We start from the raw sequence: 18849 nt of genomic DNA on the forward strand, positions 1-18849 counted from the left end.
GAGATCAAGATAGCCTAACCATAAGAAAAAAACTCTTCCTCCTCACTCTGCTGCTGGCCTTAAATTCTGACGTTATGCTCCTGAAGTTTTCAGTAATGGACTAAAACAGCAGTCGGCAACGTTTTCCATTTGGAGTGAAAATTTATCTGACCATTTCTACTGATCTGGTGCCAGTTATGATTTTCATATTCACATTTTACTGGAACGATTATAAATTTAAATTAAAACTGTATCTCAATCATTGTCTGCGATTAATCTACATTCTATATAAATCAAAATGAAAATTATACAGTCTAAATAACTTACTGCCATTGCCAACTATGTAAAAATAGCCTACATAATGCCAACAAATAAAAACATCTAGAAAATATCCAGATAAAAATAAATCACATTGGCTGCGCATGGCCTGTCTACATAGAACTTTAAACAGTGTATCAACTATCACCTAGGTCTGTCCGAAACATGATAGCAACATTGTATAAAATATTCTGGGCTCTCAGTTTCCCGCACCAGAGCGTTTGGGACAGACACAGCTGTAGGCTATTTGTGAAAGGGATAAGAAGTAATCAGGTATTGTATGACATTTCCGCTGGATCAGAGCATTACATTTTTCCCTTTCATGTCGAGTGGTTATCAAGAGTGAGAGCTGGAAATATTTTACTCTAATCAATAGTTCCTCAAAGTATTTGTAAGACTTTGTTTACTTGCTGTTTGAGGTGAAGAAAAAATTACTTTGAGAAGCTCCACAAATCATTAGTGGTGGTGCGTAAATACTATCAGACATCCCCAAATAGGTGCATCGCTCTCTGCATCACTCTCTGCCCTCTGTTTGCTAAAACGCAATTTGGTTGCAGAAACTCCTCCATGCTAATGCGGAAACCGCTAGTTATACCAATACCATAGACCTACTGTAGGACCCATAACTTCACCTAACAACAACATAGACCTACAGAAAGGTGCCTATATTGGAGACCAAAAGTTGTCTGGCACACTGCTTAGGATTTCAACAACTTTAAAAACGTATTTCTTGCATACAATCATCGATGTTACTACTAATGGGAAAACAAGACAAAATATGACTATTGTTGTTCACTTGACTGTCTTAAGACAAATGTCAAATAATTAACATTCATTACAGACATCATTGTTTGTACAACATAATGGCTACGCTGTTGGCATCACCTTTTTACAGTGTATTTTTGCTGTTGTGGGCCTTAAACCACCTGTCCGACTTTTTGTTCACACAGGAGAGAGATGTGACTATTGTGGATCCTCTGGGGGGCCTCAACAACCTCATGATGCTGAAGAGGCAGAGAAGAGTCTCTCCACCTCAAAACACCTTCAAGAAACACCAGCAGAGACCCACAGGGAAGAAATCTCATTGCTGCTCTGACTGTGGGAAAGGTTGCAAATCTTCATCAGAACTTAAAATACACCAGAGAAAACACACAGGAGAGAAACCTTATAGCTGTGATCAATGTGGGAGGAGTTTTGTTCAATCTAGCAATCTGACAGTACACCAGAGAACACACACAGGAGAGAAACCTTATAGCTGTGGTCAATGTGGGAGAGTTTTACTACATCTAGCCATCTGACTTACACCAGAGAACACACACAGGAGAGAAACCTTATAGCTGTGATCAATGTGGGAGGAGTTTTACTACATCTAGCAATCTGACAGTACACCAGAGAAAACACACAGGAGAGAAACCTTATAGCTGTGATCAATGTGGGAGGAGTTTTACTACATCTAGCCAGTCTGACAGTACACCAGAGAACACACACAGGAGAGAAACCTTATAGCTGTGATCAATGTGGGAGGAGTTTTACTACATCTAGCCGTCTGACAGTACACCAGAGAACACACACAGGAGAGAAACCTTATAGCTGTGATCAATGTGGGCAGAGTTTTACTGACATCTAGCGGTCTGACAGTACACCAGAGAAAACACACAGGAGAGAAACCTTTTAGCTGTGATCAATGTGACAAGAGATACTCTGATAAAAGACCTCTGATCAAACATCAGAAAATACATACATGAAGAAGTTGTTTCAGGATATCAATGAAATAATGTCGCAATGTAGAATGTTTTAACATTGTAGTAGGAGTATTTTAATGATGTCACAATGTAGAATGTTTTAACATTGTAGTAGGAGTATTTTAATGATGTCACAATGTAGAATGTTTTAACATTGTAGTAGGAGTATTTTAATGATGTTCTACCTTATCGTTTGCCTTGTTCAATTGATTGCAGCATGATATGGATATTAGCCTCAGGGAAAATCCAGGCTCTGAATTGAAAGAGTATTATTTAACAAAAAGTGAGTAACAAAAAAGGAGCTGTGTTACACTTACTGCGTTGGTGACCCACTTTAATCAAAATGCAGCACTTCAAAATGTAGCCAGCGGTTTTCTACTAGTTGAAAAAGCTGCTTGTTTAAAAAATACATGTAATATGATAATTGTTGCAGATGAAAGCAGTATAATAAATTGGTCTATAATCAATTTTATTCACAATCTGACATCACTCCAGTATTTCTTGACAACATTCAAATGCTAATTGTCTTTATTCCACTACTGAAGAAGCATGACTGAAATCACCTCATATTTCAAACATTCAGCCTGACAAAATAAACATGTTTTATTATTCCATGCCTCACCATTTAAGTGAAGTATTGCCAATACATATTAACAAATGGGTGTACATTTGGTTTTGATTTTCATATTTAACATTTAGTAATCATAATTATTTATGCAACCAGCTGACCATCACCAATTATAATGACAATGTTGCCCTGCTTTTAGAATTTCAGGATTCATTCTCAATGTGCTAACCCAAATGCATGACATTGGGGACTGGGCCCGTTCCAACAACATGCCCATCGAGTGAACCCTAAAAAGAGAGCGAGAAGTAAGGTGGAAAGTTACTACGGATATTGCAGGAGTTGGTTGCTGATTGTCTCAAGGGTTGGCAGTCAACCAGTTTGGCATTTAGCCAGTGCGTTGCCATGGATCACAATTTATTTTGACTGCACGTATTTCTGTATTGGAGTTGAGTTTTGTTTGTTCTAGAAGCTAGTGGGTTTTAGGATTCTATTGAAAGAAATGATTTTAAAAATAATACTATTGTATATTATTATTTAGAAATGTGTTTTTTATTGTTGACAGCCAGACACCATGTTTATATTGTAGAAGCATTGTAGTTGATTATGTGAAATGGAAGTGTTCTGTTGGGGGTGAGCAAACATGTCCAACAAAAATATAGGATATATTTGTTGTCTACAGGGGGAAGGTGCTACAGGCTTTGGTCTTTCCATTTATGTTTTGAGGTTGGACTTTAGCAGGTATAGCTCGTTAGCAGGTATAGCTCGTTAGCAGGTATAGCTCGTTAGCAAGTATAGCTCGTTAGCAGGTATAGCTCGTTAGCAGGTATAGCTCGTTAGCAGGTATAGCTCGTTAGCAGGTATAGCTCGTTAGCAGGTATAGCTCGTTAGCAGGTAGGGTGCACTGATTGGTGTCACCTCGTTAGTCACTATGTGTTCCACCTGAGCTGGTCCAGGTTCTATTTAAGAGTGTCTGGCCCAGTGCTCCAGTTGCCTTGATAGATGTGGAGAGTCAACACCTTTAGTAGCTCCACCTTTTTGGTTATTTTGCTTCCTGTTTATAAGTTTGAGGTGGTGGGACGGGTGCGCCATCGTCCGTGAGGAGATGGCGCAAAGTACATCTGGACCGTCGGTTCCGGGAATTGGACTGGCCAACACGGTGCTCTTTTCTTGGCGGGGAAAAGAGATGGAGCCTTGGGGGAGAGAAACCTTCGGGAGGAACATCCTAATGGGGCACCTAAAATTGAAGGTTAAAGATGTGCTATGCCTTCAGGGGAACCCAATGGAGAAGGGGTTTGATGTAACCCTATATTTGGAAGAAAAACACAATGAGATTATGAAGACGGTGACGGAAGGGAAAGAAGAAGGTCCCCTGTGTCATTACACGGTGACCAGCCTGGCAAGAAACAACTTCAGGGTGGTCACCGTAACCATGTACAATCCGCACGTGAAGGACGAAGAAGTGAGGGCCTTTCTGGGGAGGTACATGGACAATGTCTCCTCAGCGAGGTACCTCAGGGACTCCCTGGGTTTCTGGAATGGGAAGAGAGGCTTCCAGGCGTTACTCAGGGAGTCCCCGAAGAGTGTGGATGGCTACCTCCATCCTCCGGCAATGTTCTCCCTGGGGGCTGACAGGGGAACCCTATACTATGCACGTCAGCCCCCATTCTGCAGGCGTTGTATGGCCTACGGCCATACCCTGGCCTCATGCAGTAACAAGAAATATCGTTTTTGTGGGTCGGAAGAGCACGAGGCCAGGGAGTGTGACGAGCCCAAGGCTTGCCACGGGTGTGGCTCCAGAGAACACCTGTGGCGTGATTGCCCGGATCGTCACAGGTCATACGCGTCTGCAGCTGGGGGGGAGCGGGGGATGGGGGGAGGAAAGAAAGGACGCGTGCGGATTGTACGGATGGCACAGGGGAAAAGAAGGCAAGAGAAGAGGATGGAAAGAAGGAAGAAATGAGAAGAAAGAGGCGGGAAGAAGGAAAGAGTGGAAAAGAAGAGGAGAAGGAAAAGAAGGCAGAAGAACGTAAAGGAGCGGTGAAGGGGACAGTGGTGCGAGAAGGAGTGGAAGAGGGAACGGGGACAGTGACAGGGACAGTGACGGAGAAGGAGGGAGGAGTGGAGGTGGGAGGGGAGGGGGTGGGAGGGGGGGGAGGGGATGGGGGAAGGAGTGGGGGACAGCCTGCCGGGCTTCCTCGAGGTCGAAATGAGGGATTTGGTGGAGGAGTTAGCGGGGATGGGACGTTGTGTCTCCCCGCTACCTCCTTCACCAAAGAAGAAAGGGATGAAGAGGGGGAGCTTGGCAGGAAGTGAGAGGGAGGGGGTGTGGAGGGGGAGGGGGGCTAAGAGAGTGGCGGGGGGGGGGGGTATTTTGTCCTCCCGGTTTGCCTCAGCCCCTTGCATTTTAGTGGATGACTCCAGTGAGGGGTCGGTGGGCTGTTTGCTAGAGGGATCCCAACTCCTGTTTGAGGAGGTGGGGTCCCCTACATGCAGCCCCGAGGCAAACAGGGAGGGGGGATGGTGGGTGGGGAGGGAGGACCCAACACACTGCCTGGGTCATGGGTTGGGATGGAGGACGGGGGGCGTCAGGAGAGGAGAGGGACGTCCCCGCCGGTGGAGATGGACCAGGGGAGCATCGGGTGAGTCTCCTGTTTTTTTTTTTTTTTGGGGTTTTATTTGTTGTTAATAATTAAATGAATAGTTCTGTTTCTTTTTTAGTCTAAATGTTAGGGGTTAAGGAATAATGTTAAAAGGAGGGCGGTTTTTTGTTATTTAGAGGGTGTGGGGTTTGATTTCTGTTTTTTACAGGAGGTTCACCTGAGGGATGGTGGGGATGTGTGTAGATTTAAGAGGGAGTGGGATAAGGGGAATCTTTTTGGGGCATAGGAGGGGTGCACTCAACAGGAGTAGGGATTTTGTGTGGGCATAGAGAGGTTAAAATAGAGAACACTTTTGTAATAATGCAGGGTAGAGTTTTGGGGATAGATGTTAAGTTTAGAGAAGCTAGATATAGGTTAATTGGGGTGTATGGGCCACAGGTGGCGGCAGACAGGAGGGAGATGGTGGACTGTCTGGCGCCCCTGTGTGTTACAAACAGGCACTTGGTGATAGGAGGAGACTTTAATATAGATTTAGGGGTAGGCGGTGATAGCAGTGCAGGTGCCATCTCTGGGCTAATGGCTTGCCATGGTCTGGTTGATGGTGGCCTGCACACTAATCCGGCAATGGTCGGTCCTACATGGCGCAACTCCAGGGGGGTTGCGCGGAGGCTCGACTACATTTTTGTATCCAGGTCTTTGGGTCAGTTGTCTGGGCGGCTGTTGCCTGTTTTCTTCACGGATCACGACGGGGTGTTCCTGCAGGTGGGGTCGCCAGTCTGCCTCTTCGGTAGGGGGTACTGGAAGTTAGATCGGGATATACTGGAGGAGCAGGCTTTCGTTGACGCATTTTTTTTTTTCTTTCGGAGGCTTGACGGCCTCCGGTCCATGTGCGAGGGGGTGTTAGAGTGGTGGGATTTAGTTAAGGTGAGGATTAGGGCTTTTATAATAGGATATTGTAGAAGGAAAAAAAGGGAGGAAAGGAGGGAGGTGGATCGTATCCAAAGGTTAATTGAACTCGAGTACGAGGCAGGCAACCTCGGCGGGTCGATTGACTGGGAGAGATTCGCAGCCCTAAAGGCGCAGCTCAGGGAGCTGCAGGAGCAGAAGGCTCGAGCTTTCCTGGAGCGTGCGCATAGTGGCTTTCTAGAACATAATGAGACTTGTTCCGCTATGTTCTTTAAGTCGGTTAGGGCCAGGCAGAGTAGGAAGGTAATGCATGGCGTTAGGGAAGAAAATGGTAGTATAGTAAGTAAACCAGAGGAAATGGTCAGGGTGACAACTGATCATTTCCGAAGTTTATTTAAGGAAAGGGAAATAGATGTAGAGCAGGGAAATGTGTTTTTAGAACACTTGTCCCGGCGTTTGCCAGAGGACATTAGAGACGTGATGGAGGCCCAGATCTCACTAGAAGAGGTTGAGAGTGCTCTTAGGAGGATGGGAAAAGGGAAGGTGCCCGGGATGGATGGGCTGCCGGCTGAGTTTTACCTCAAGTTTTGGGGTATACTTGGACCAGTGGTCCTCGAAGTCTTGAAGGCCATCCTTGAGACGGGGGTCCCGGGGGGATCAATGGCTGTTGGTGTGCTGTCACTTCTTTATAAGAAGGGGGAAGCAACTGACCTTGGCAACTGGCGGCCATTGACCATGCTGTGCGTAGATTACAAGATTCTTGCAAAGGTTTTAGCAGACCGGTTGCGCACAGCCCTTCCCTACGTCGTCCACGAGGATCAGACGTGCGGGGTAGAGGGCCGCTCTATAAGATGGAACCTACAGTTGATCAGGGATTCCATCGCTTGGGTTGAAGATAGAGGGCTGCCTTTAATGGTAGCAGCGCTAGATCAGGCGAAAGCTTTTGATCGCGTGAATAGATCTTTTCTATTCAGGGTGTTAGGTAGATTAGGATTTGGGGAGAAGTTTATAGGATGGATCCGTACTTTATATGTCGGAGCGGGGTGTCGAGTTAGTGTAAATAGTCACTTAGGTGACGTTTTTGACCTCTCGTCTGGGGTCAGGCAGGGATGCCCTCTCGGCTCTCCTCTTCGTTCTGTACATGGAGCCTCTGGGGGCTGCCATTAGGGCAGACACAGGGGTGGAAGGCTTGTTGATCCCTGGAAGTGGTGGGCTGCGTGTTAAGATGACGCAGTACGCCGACGACACTTCCTTGCTGTTGTGCAAGGACTCGTGCCTGACAAGGTCCCTTGCCATCTTTGGGGATTTCACCCGAGCGTCGGGAGCAGTTCTGAACCATGCAAAGTCTTCCGTCAAGTTTTTCGGAAGATGGCGCGGTAGAACGGATGTGCCTGGGGGGTTATCTCTCTGTGAAGGGGCCCTGAGGATTCTCGGGGTTCATTTTGAGACCTCCGGCTCAGCGATGCTAAACTGGAACATGCGTATCGCAGTGGTACAGAGGAAGCTAGCAATGTGGAAGGCTAGGTATTTGTCTTTTATGGGCAAAGTCCTGGTCCTAAAGGTGGATGTGTTGCCGTCTCTTTTGTATTTGGCATATATCTACCCATTGCCGGCTTGTCTGAGGAGGCCTCTAGTGAGGCTTGTGTTTCAGTTTATGTGGAGTGGCAGGTGCGAGTGGGTCGCCAGGGCACGCATGATCTGTCCCATCGGGGAGGGAGGTAGGGGGGTACCACATTTCCCCCTCAAGCTGGACTCAATTTTTGTTTCTTTCTTGTTAGCGGAGCTTGCTCAGCCAGTGATACACCCGTCCGGTTACCTCCTGCGGGTGTTCTTCTCGTATCAGGCGAGAAGCGTAATGGTGTGGTCTAACACGGGTCCTCGGGCGGAACAGCTGCCGTGGCACTTTGGTCATGCGGCCAAGTGGCTGCGTGCGCACCCCGAGGTTGAAGTTGCCCGAGTAGGTTTAGACCACAGGCACCTGTACGAGGAGGTCAGGCAGGCAGGGAGTCCTGCGCCCGTAGCGGGCATCTCGTCAGTGGTCTGGGAGGGAGTGCAGGCGCGGGGCCTGGACAACGGGCTCAAGGACCTGAATTGGTTGAGCCTTCATAAGCGTTTGCCGGTACTTTCCATCTTGTACCGGTATAGTTTGGTGCGATCCCCCACCTGTCCAAGATCTGCTTGTGGCAGGGAGGAGACTGTGCGCCATGCCTTCTGGGACTGTGCCTTTGCCGGACTAGTATGGGCTAGGGCACGGGTGATGCTAGGTGTGGTTAGGAGTGATTTTGTTTTGACATGGGCTAGGCTAGAGAGAGGCGTAGGGAGAGCAAAGGGAACGGATAGGGACAGGTTTCTGCTCTGGCTTCTCATGAGTCTCTTTAAAAAGGGACTGTGGGAAGCCAGGAAGAATTTAGTCAAGACAGGGAGAGATTGGGGGGTGGAAGGGATAGTGAGAAGGGTGGAAGGTGATTTGAGGGGGAGGATGAAGAGGGAGGAGAGGAAGTGGGGGAAGCATGCGGCACGGGAGAGGTGGAAAGGGGGTTTAGGGCTGGGAGTGTTAGAGTGAGTTTGGTAAGGGGATAGATTAGGGAAGGGGAGATAGGGAAAGGGTTAGGTATTGGTTAGGTATGACGGGGAGGGACGATGCTCCCCTGAGGTTTGTTTTTGTTTGATGTTTTTGTAAATAGAATTTTATTAAGAATGAATGAGAATTATGATTTTGTAATAGTATGAATGATTTTGATTGTAATAAATTATTTTAACCAGCACCTTTTTGGTTTGCTTCCTGTTTTTAAGTTTGGTGTGGGTTTTTCTTTTGTTTCCCTCTTCTTAGGCAGATTTAGTGGGTCTCATGGTGGGTGTCTTTTAGGTCCCAGTTGTTGTTACTCAGCATAGGCAAGATACGGTAGATGATATCGAGTACAGTATATACATATGAGATGAGTATGTAAACCAAGTGGCATAGTTAAAGTGGCTAGTGATACATGTATTACATAAGGATGCAGTCGATGATATAGAGTACAGTATCTACGTATGCATATGAGATGAATAATGTAGGGTAAGTAACATTATATAAGGTAGCATTGTTTAAAGTGGCTAGTGATATATTTACATCAATTCCCATCAATTCCCATTATTAAAGTGGCTGGAGTAGAGTCAGTGTCATTGACAGTGTGTTGGCAGTAGCCACTCAATGTTAGTGGTGGCTGTTTAACAGTCTGATGGCCTTGAGATAGAAACTGTTTTTCAGTCTCTCGGTCCCAGCTTTGATGCACCTGTACTGACCTCGCCTTCTGGATGACAGCGGGGTGAACAGGCAGTGGCTCGGGTGGTTGATGTCCTTGATGATCTTTATGGCCTTCCTGTAGCATCGGGTGGTGTAGGTGTCCTGGAGGGCAGGTAGTTTGCCCCCGGTGATGCGTTGTGCAGACCTCACTACCCTCTGGAGAGCCTTACGGTTGAGGGCGGTGCAGTTGCCATACCAGGCGGTGATACAGCCCGCCAGGATGCTCTCGATTGTGCATCTGTAGAAGTTTGTGAGTGCTTTTGGTGACAAGCCGAATTTCTTCAGCCTCCTGAGGTTGAAGAGGCGCTGCTGCGCCTTCCTCACGATGCTGTCTGTGTGAGTGGACCAATTCAGTTTGTCTGTGATGTGTATGCCGAGGAACTTAAAACTTGCTACCCTCTCCACTACTGTTCCATCGATGTGGATGGGGGGGGTGTTCCCTCTGCTGTTTCCTGAAGTCCACAATCATCTCCTTAGTTTTGTTGACGTTGAGTGTGAGGTTATTTTCCTGACACCACACTCCGAGGGCCCTCACCTCCTCCCTGTAGGCCGTCTACTAGCCAACTTTCAGTGGCCACTGAGAGCAAAACTTCAACTATGTTATAATACTTTTATTGCATCAAATGGTTGTTTTATTCAACAGAATAGAGGGTTCTTAGAACTATTGTGTCTGTGTGTTCTACTGAGGATGAGCCTCTGGGAGATAACACTGACAGGAGATTTACAATGTATTTTGGGTGATAAAACCTAAAGAGACTGCATTCCAGAGCATGAGTTAATGTTTCTGTTCTATATGGTACCAGGGAGAGATGACCTCAGGGCCAGACCCTGGTCTCTACACAAAGAGTACTGTTTTTACAGCAGATATTGTCTGTTGAGAATTTTAAGTATCTTTCATACAAATCTTAACCTTGTGACCCGTTCTATACATCTGTTGGTCATGCAGGTTGAAAGGTGTGTATCTTTACTGTAAAATACCTTTGTACTTTTGTATCGTGGCTCTCAACGAATCATCTGGGGGTGATTTGTCGACCAGCCATCATTATCGTAGAGCACTCAATTGATTCACTTTATATTTGTGCTTTGTCTTGACCTGCTCCCTTATTAATAAGTGAATAAATATTTAAATGTAACTGACTTGTGTGATAAGTTTGTCTCATTTGATATTAAAGAAATTAACCACATTTGGCGATGGGGATGTTAGTCTTTACTTGGTGACCGCTCCTGACGACCCAGGTAAATCGTGCACGAGGGATCCCAGGGAGACCACACTTTGGGAACGGAGCAGATTGTCCCACCTTTGATCTGAGAGGCAACCACATCTCAAACGTAGTTTTTAAAAAAAAGACGAGCGAAACATGTCAAGTGGAGTTTTTAGAAATGCCTCATAGGCTCTGAGTGTGTATTCCTGTGTGAGGGGGGCACCTTGGAGGTGTAAGCAGTGCCGAGGCAGCTATCTGTGTGAACTGGATGAAAACTAGAATCTGTGTTTACTAGTTAAGACCATTTATGGTATAGTATAAGATAGTAAGTTCCACCTGTAATTTTAAAAAACCTGGACCCCATTTTAGAAGTATATGTATGAGTTACATTATCCTAGGAACTAACCTTGACATAGAAATGTGAAAATATTTCTGGAAAACAACTAATTGATTAGTTGTGTTTGGGAATAGCATTGTGTGACTATGAGAGTTGTGGAAATGAGTCTGACGTTTGGATAGTAACATATAGAAATATGCTTATTGAAATTTGGATAATAAGGGGGATGATATTTTAGAAAGCAGAGGAAGGTCTATTGTTCCTGGGAGGCTTGATTTTCCCGTGTTCTCTGGGAGGATAGAGAACCGTTGACGATCCCATAGTCATTGTCTGGGAAACAAAAGTTAATTTTTTTATTCTGCTGGGAGTATGTTTGGAGAGCTGCTTCTTAGCTATGGAGAGTCCTTGAAAAAGCTAATTGAATGGTTTTCGTGAGTACCTAAGAATTTCTTACGTTTTATATGGATTCTGTGAATGTATGAAAATTTGATGAATTGTGTGTGTGCATAATGATTACTAGAGATTTGATCAAGTAAAACTGGGAATATAATTAGATATAATTTAAGCAACCCGTATGTAGACAAACATAGGTTTTAAGTTGGTATCTTTAATGGATAATTTGATAAAGATGAGGTTTAAGCATTATTAAACAGTCTACAAAGTCTGGGCAGTTGTTTCAGAAACTGATGGGAGTGTGTCCACTTTAGGATAAGTTACCCTAAGGATGAAACTATAAAACTCTTATTGGATTTTCTCCGTACGGGTACTACATTTGAAATAAAACTGCCCTTAAGGCCTGTGGGGGTCTTCCCAGTATGAGAGGAGTTGCTAGATTGATTGAATAAACCTTTTTTCCATCAAGTTAGAGTGAAGCAAAGTGTCTGACTAACTGTTGATGTTGAAGGAGTGTCCCGTCCACTAGATTATACGTCACAGTGTCAGAATCACCTGAAAGACAAACATCTCCATCTGCTGACTGGAGTTAGTATCGTAGTTGAGAAAATACTTTCAGACAAAAAGCTAAAAAAGTTATTTGAAGAACCTTTTGTGGGAACCCCTATAAGTTATTTGAAGAACCCCTTATCATGGTTCATTTTTTAACTCCCTGTCCACCCTCCCATTATAAAAACATATAATAATATTGACTTAAATAATTGTTTCTATTTAGTGGATCCACAAATGTGAATTCATATTTACAAAACAATTTACCAAACAAAACACATTACAAAATTGCAACATTTCTGCAGACATGTCAGACCATAATACATAATAAAATTACTTTGTAAAGTGCATTTTGTGACATTTAAAAAAAATCAAATATTATGTAAAATAAAAACAACATACATTAAAAATGAATCATAGGTAAACTAACAATATTGTTGACTTGATGCTAAATACAGATTTTTCAGCTTTAGTGTGTATATCATATCCACTTAGTTATGTTAGGAAGTTTTCCATATTTTTGACCGGCCCTGGTATCTCCACCCCAACTTCTCTTCTCCCCAGAACACATTAACTTAACAATATAAGTGTTTTTCTGACATTTTGGGGAAATTTAAGGGAATAAAAAAATTAAAATACAGCCCTAGCTGAACCCCAAGTACCATGGGGACGTCCTCGAGGGCGTGGATGTTCTCCCCGTCAAAGGCCAGCGGGCTTTCACTCTCATGGTGAAATGGATTTCCGCCGATGTGCAGTAAAGGAGTGAAGAGCGGTGAAATCTGTGTCAACAAAATAAAGAAAAAATTAATACACGTACAATTAACAAAGATAATAACAAATGTTCATAGTGGGATAGTATTGTACATGTAACGTTTCCAAAATGGGATAGTATTGTACATGTAACGTTTCCACAATGGGATAGTATTGTACATGTAACGTTATGCCCCAGTGTGAGTTAATAGTATTGCATGCTGTAGCAGGCTATATAAAGAGGAAGACCTCCATTGACGATTCAGTTCGTTGTAACATCTCGTCTGGATAGGTCACCATCCTTAGTTAGTTAACGTTTGCTCGTTCATTATCACAAAACTGAGAACTGCTCTAGATTGGAAACTTACGTTAATGAGTGTAAAGCCATGTTGGCTTTATGGAAATTATATACAATATATGGGAACGAATATAGTTGAGGGAAATAATCTAAACCTAGTTGTGCCTAGTTAGGACATAACATTATCTAGCTAGATAACGGTACTGTACTGTAGCTCATACAACGCCGACGGTCAAACCCGGTTTTCTAATATTTATTAGTATGTTATATTATTATATAAATTATTTCGAGACATATTCAGAGGCAAACATCAACCCAACTTAACCTTTTTAACTTATGTTGTCGCATCCAAACTTGTCACCATCGTTTTCAGTTGTAATTGCGAAGTTCCCGGAAGAAGTCCTGCAACAACGGAGGTTCCTTGATGAACCCACCTTCTAACAAGTTCTTTGCAGAACCTTTTGGGGCTGTTTTTCATTTACCAAGAACGGTTTTTAGGGGATCTGAGAACAACTCCAGTTGAACCCTTCATTTTTAGAGTTGTAGTCGGATCTATTTACTCTCAGATTCAAAACATGATGATTAGCATCAACGATCAAGTCAGCTGCTGCTGCTCCAACACAGTATGAGGTGAGTCGGTGAACTGATGTTGAACTGGGCAGTCAGCTGCTGCTGCTCCAATACAGTATGAGGTGAGACGGTGAAGTGATGTTGAATCATAATGATTAAGTTAATTAAACTTAATTAGTGAAACTGTAAAAAAAAATAGTGTATGGCATATTACATATATGTCACGCCCTGGTCTTAGTATTTTGTGTTTTCTTTATTTAGTCAGGCCAGGGTGTGACATGGGTTTATTTTGTGGTGTGTTTGTGTATTGGGGTTTTTTCGTAGGTTTTGGGATTGTGGCTTAGTGGGGTGTTCTAGCAAAGTCTATGGTTGCCTGAGGCGGTTCTCAATCAGAGGCAGGTGATTCTCGTTGTCTCTGATTGGGAACCATATTTAGGCAGCCATATTCTTTGTGTTTCGTGGGTGATTGTTCCTGTCTCAGTGTTTTGTATTTCACCAGATAGGCTGTATAGGTTTTTACGTTACGTTTATTGTTTTTGTATTTTCGTGTGTCATCTTCATTAAAGATGTATCGTATTAACCACGCTGCATTTTGGTCCGACTCTCCTTCGACGGAAGAAAACCGTAACAATATATTAGGCTATTATTATCATATAGAAACATCATGGAATATTGTACATCATATTAGCATCAACATACATTATTGTTTCATTCAATTTCACATTATAAGGATATTTCATATTTTCAAGTTCAGAAGTCAGAACCCATCACCTGCTATGTAAAAGAGACAGAAGAATGCACAATGGTCAATGCTATCCGGGATCCTTGGGACATCCCTACTCTAAACCCTACCTTAACCATTGTAAATGTCAACTTCAATGGGCTAGTGACGTCCCAAGGATCTATCTCTACCTGAAAATACATGATCTAAGTGATTAATGGTTGGTATTCAGCAGTCATAAAGCCTTAATTACTTTAATTTACTACTAAAATAGTGATTTTGTCAGACAGCATAGACAGCAGCTCTACACTTTATTGACTGACTGATCCATTCATCCTTCCATCCCTCCTCCGCAGACCCAGTGAGGGTGGAGCTCAGTCAGAGAGCTGTTGAGGGACTGGTTAGGAAGAACACTTCTACAGCCAGAGAGGTGAGAGGTCACAGATGGTAAATATTTATGTCCCCTTAGCGGTTCGTCATGTAAGCAAAAGGTAATATGTTCCATCATCCATGTTTATTTACATTAGTACAAATTGTCCACTGATATTGGTGTAATTTCTCACCCCTTTTGGCTGTATGAAAGTTAATTTCCCCTCAGACACAAACATTTGTTCTTTGATATTATGAAGGTAATTTGTGTAGAATTTACTTTTCCCCACATCTCTTTATATTGCTTATGCATATTTGGTGGCCTGACCGCGTCCAAGGCCCATCCTGTTAGATCTGAACCTAATGGAGCGATCGGATGACAGAAAGCTGTGGGAGACCACCTCAAGCCCCTGGTAGAGCCAGGGGTGGTGTTTACCATTCCACCACGCCTTCAGCAGGCTGGAAAAGTGGTATTGATCTGTTTGATCCATTTGTTTGTTTCAGTTTTCAGTAGTTGAATCCTTTGGCGTATTGTTCATTTCAACATTTTTCATTTTCAACAAATGCACTGGGTTGGTTGAAAAGTGATACTAAACTTACATACCATGCACTGAATTGATACTGTTTTTCATACTAAGATGGACCATGCACTATAATGATAAGGTAGAAGATTGAATTTATTGTTTTTCATGCTATCTAAGATGGACCAAGATATGCCTTTGCACATATTTGTTCATTGGTTTATCAAGAGTCTGTTGATTGGTTGGTCACTGGGTTAATCTGTTTTGCAATATGATCAGATCAAGCTTTATTTATATAGTACATTTCAGACATGTAGTAAATATTTCAGTTTTTTTTCTTCCTGTGAAGCCACAACAAACAGAAACTTTGTGTAATGCTTTGTGTAATGTTTGTGTTTGTCTCAAATCAACTGCTTCATACTTAAAAAACACTTCAACCAGTAAAATGCTCTTTGGCTAGCTTTTCCATCAGCCTGACAATGAGGGTTTGTAAACTAAGTGTTTGCCAAATTGGCCCATAACTTCAATAACAATAACATAGACCTACTGTAGGACCCATAACTTCACCTAACACCACAGACCGAGGACTTTAAATCATTTAATATTTCAGGTGAAACATGGAAACTAAAATGTCTTTGTCATGACATTTCATAACCTGATCACCAGATAATTTTCTGAATAATCCAACTAGGCTACTTAACGGGTTGTGATGTCCCGAATAAAGGAAAATAGCTCTGTGTGTTGTTCAATAGCCTATCCATCAAGGAACAGTTCTCTACACATTATGAGCTAAGTATCTCTGTGCGCAAACAGACTAACGAGACACTACTGTAAATCAAGCAGACAATAATACAAACATTAATTTGCTAGGAATGTTGGATTCAACGTGGAGCACGGCATAACTGTCTTTACCAGAGTAATGAATGAAGAAGCACTTTGGTTGTTGTTGCATGTCGTGATGTTTGTCATTTGACTGTCATTCAGAAAATGATTTCCTGGACCAGCTGATGATAGTTGAACATGTGACTGTAACTAAATAGCTATGTAATTAAATATTATGTGTAATTATTGAAGAACCACATTAATGACAGTATCCATTTGGGTGTTGTCAATAAAGTTAAGGTGACTCTCAGTTAGAACCATTGGATTTAGCAAACTGCCAATGAAAACTGTTTTCCCAGCATAATATAAGGAGCCACTAAATGTTACGTAGGTAGAGTGCATTTCAGAGATCTGAATACAAAAAACTGTACTAACAGGCCAATAAGCTAAACCACAAGGCCAAATCTACACTTGAGGAGTTTACCAAGATTATATTGAATGTTCCTGATTGGCCTAGTTACAGTTTGGACTTAAATCGTCTTGAAAGTCTATGGTAAAACTTGAAAATGGCTTTCTAGCAATGATCAACAACCAACTTGACAGAACAGGAAGGATTTTTAAAAGAATAATGAATATTCACATGAAGAAGTCAGTCAACTTCGGTAAAACATACTATGGAGAAATTCAATCATTCCCCATGCCGACCCAAATGGATACTAAATGAAACGGCCCCTGGCAGACCACCCAGACCTTACTTCGCAAGATTTGTCAATTTATTAATTGTATTTTATTTGAAAAACTCCTGTCAGTGTTGAGTAAGGAAGCACATCTGATTACACATATAGAAGTAGAACTAGTCTACCTGGTTACACATATAGAAGTAGGACTAGTCTACCTGGTTACACATATAGAAGTAGGACTAGTCTACCTGGTTACACATATAGAAGTAGGACTAGTCTACCTGGTTACACATATAGAAGTAGGACTAGTCTACCTGGTTACACATATAGAAGTAGGACTAGTCTACCTGGTTACACATATAGAAGTAGGACTAGTCTACCTGGTTACATATATAGAAGTAGGACTAGTCTACCTGATTACACATATAGAAGTAGGACTAGTCTACCTGATTACACATAAAAGTAGGACTAGTCTACCTGATTACACATATAGAAGTAGGACTGGTCTACCTGGCCTGAACGCAAATGTAGGCCTATAAATGTATAAACGAGGTCCCTAGGTCTTGTGTTAAGGTTGATACAATAGCTTTCTCTATGAATTTGAGAGTGGTTATATTTCTCCAGCCCCCATCCCTCAGCTGTTTACCAAACCAAGTCTCTGGGCAGCCATTTTGTTTCTGTTTAAATCCTAAATTTTCCATTTAAAAAAGCCACACATCAATCAATCAATCTGCAGAAACAATAACAAAGCTGTAATTCCACCACTGTTTTGGTAATAAAATGATGGATGGGGCTTGAGAAATGTAACTACTCTCAAATTCATAGACAGACCTATGGATGCAAGGACTGACCATCCATAATATCAGCATTATAGTTTTAACCATGTTGAGGCTATACAGTGTTGGTTTACATTGTTTCTAAACATTGGCGTAAAAAAAGCTTATTTGTGGTTCTGATGGGGTACAACAGTTGCACTAAGCTCATGAGGCATGTGTTATATTCTTCAAGAATCAATGCCTATAAATAAATAATTTAAAAGTCAAAATATGGATGTAGCAATTGCAAATTTCCCCTTTAACACCAAACATCAGTTCAACAACCACAGAGTTTGTGCTTCTGTTTTTAAGACAGTACTTACTAGTGTTAATCAGGGCCCGTTCCTCGTTAGAACCATCGGATGCCATAAGATGCGTTTGGGAAACCGGGCCCAGATATCCAGTTCCCTCCTCTTCTTCGTCATAATTTTTCGATGTGACAGTCAGCTCTTCTTTTACTGAAACGTCGTCGTCCTCCTCTTTAACTCTGAACGTGTCTTCCTCGTCTTTAACTGAAACGTCTTTCTCTTCTTCTTTCACTGTAACAGCCTCACCCTCTACTTGTTTTTGTATTGTAACAGCCTCTTCCTCCTCTTTCACGAGAGCTTCTTTCTCCATCCAGCAGACCTACTCTTCTTCAGCAGGAACGTGTTTAAGTTTGAGACTGGAGCTATGAGGCATGTACTGAAGTCGCTAAGCGGTATAATTCAAAGCAGTGTCACTTTATCAGCAGCACGTGATCAATGACGTCTGAAGAATCACTTCCTCGAACACCTGATTGGTATGGTGTTGGGCTCGTTCGACATTGCAGCTGACAGTGCAGGTGGCTGCTGACTGACTAAGTAACAAATCACCTTGCATCATAAAGAACTATTTATTATTATTTAGAAATCAGTCAGCCAGTCACCGTTTACCCACAATGCAGCATTTGATGCTCTCGAACGCGGCCAGTGGTATGACATAAAGGTAACACTGCACAAGCACTACGGTGTGTGGGACATCATCTGTAATAATGTGGATGTTCTAAATTCTGTGTCGCTCAAAGCCTTGAGAAATGAACCTATTTTTTGACACAATTGGCTGGAAAGAGCCAATGCTTCAGGAAGCTTTGTTTCCCCATCACTGCTTTTCAGCATGTTCTCTGTGAAGTAGACTACGGGAGTTTTGTAACTTTTACAACCTTGGCTTACTGCTTGCGCACTAGCTGACTGACATCTGTAATCTTTCTATTTTGGATGTTGGGGATTTTCCCAGCGATCATTCTGTATGTCTCTGCTTTTTTGATCTGCAGTCATGTTTTGTTAATCAGGTTCTAACTGGTCTCCGGTAGTTGGGCTCCATCTCGCTAGTTTGCTAAATAGCTAATGTTAGCTGGCCGGCTAAGATAATTGCATATAGCTAACATTCTTTGATTTTTAGTTAGATG

At 42.7% G+C, this 18849-nt stretch overlaps 1 pseudogene; it reads left to right on the forward strand.

The window, feature by feature from the left end:
* The first annotated feature begins 1291 nt into the window (after nt 1-1291).
* Nucleotides 1292-2650, forward strand: LOC112245068 (annotated as a pseudogene).
* Nucleotides 2651-18849: the final 16199 nt, after the last annotated feature.

Source organism: Oncorhynchus tshawytscha, linkage group LG32 (assembly GCF_018296145.1).
Source record: "Oncorhynchus tshawytscha isolate Ot180627B linkage group LG32, Otsh_v2.0, whole genome shotgun sequence".
Classification (NCBI taxonomy): domain Eukaryota; kingdom Metazoa; phylum Chordata; class Actinopteri; order Salmoniformes; family Salmonidae; genus Oncorhynchus; species Oncorhynchus tshawytscha.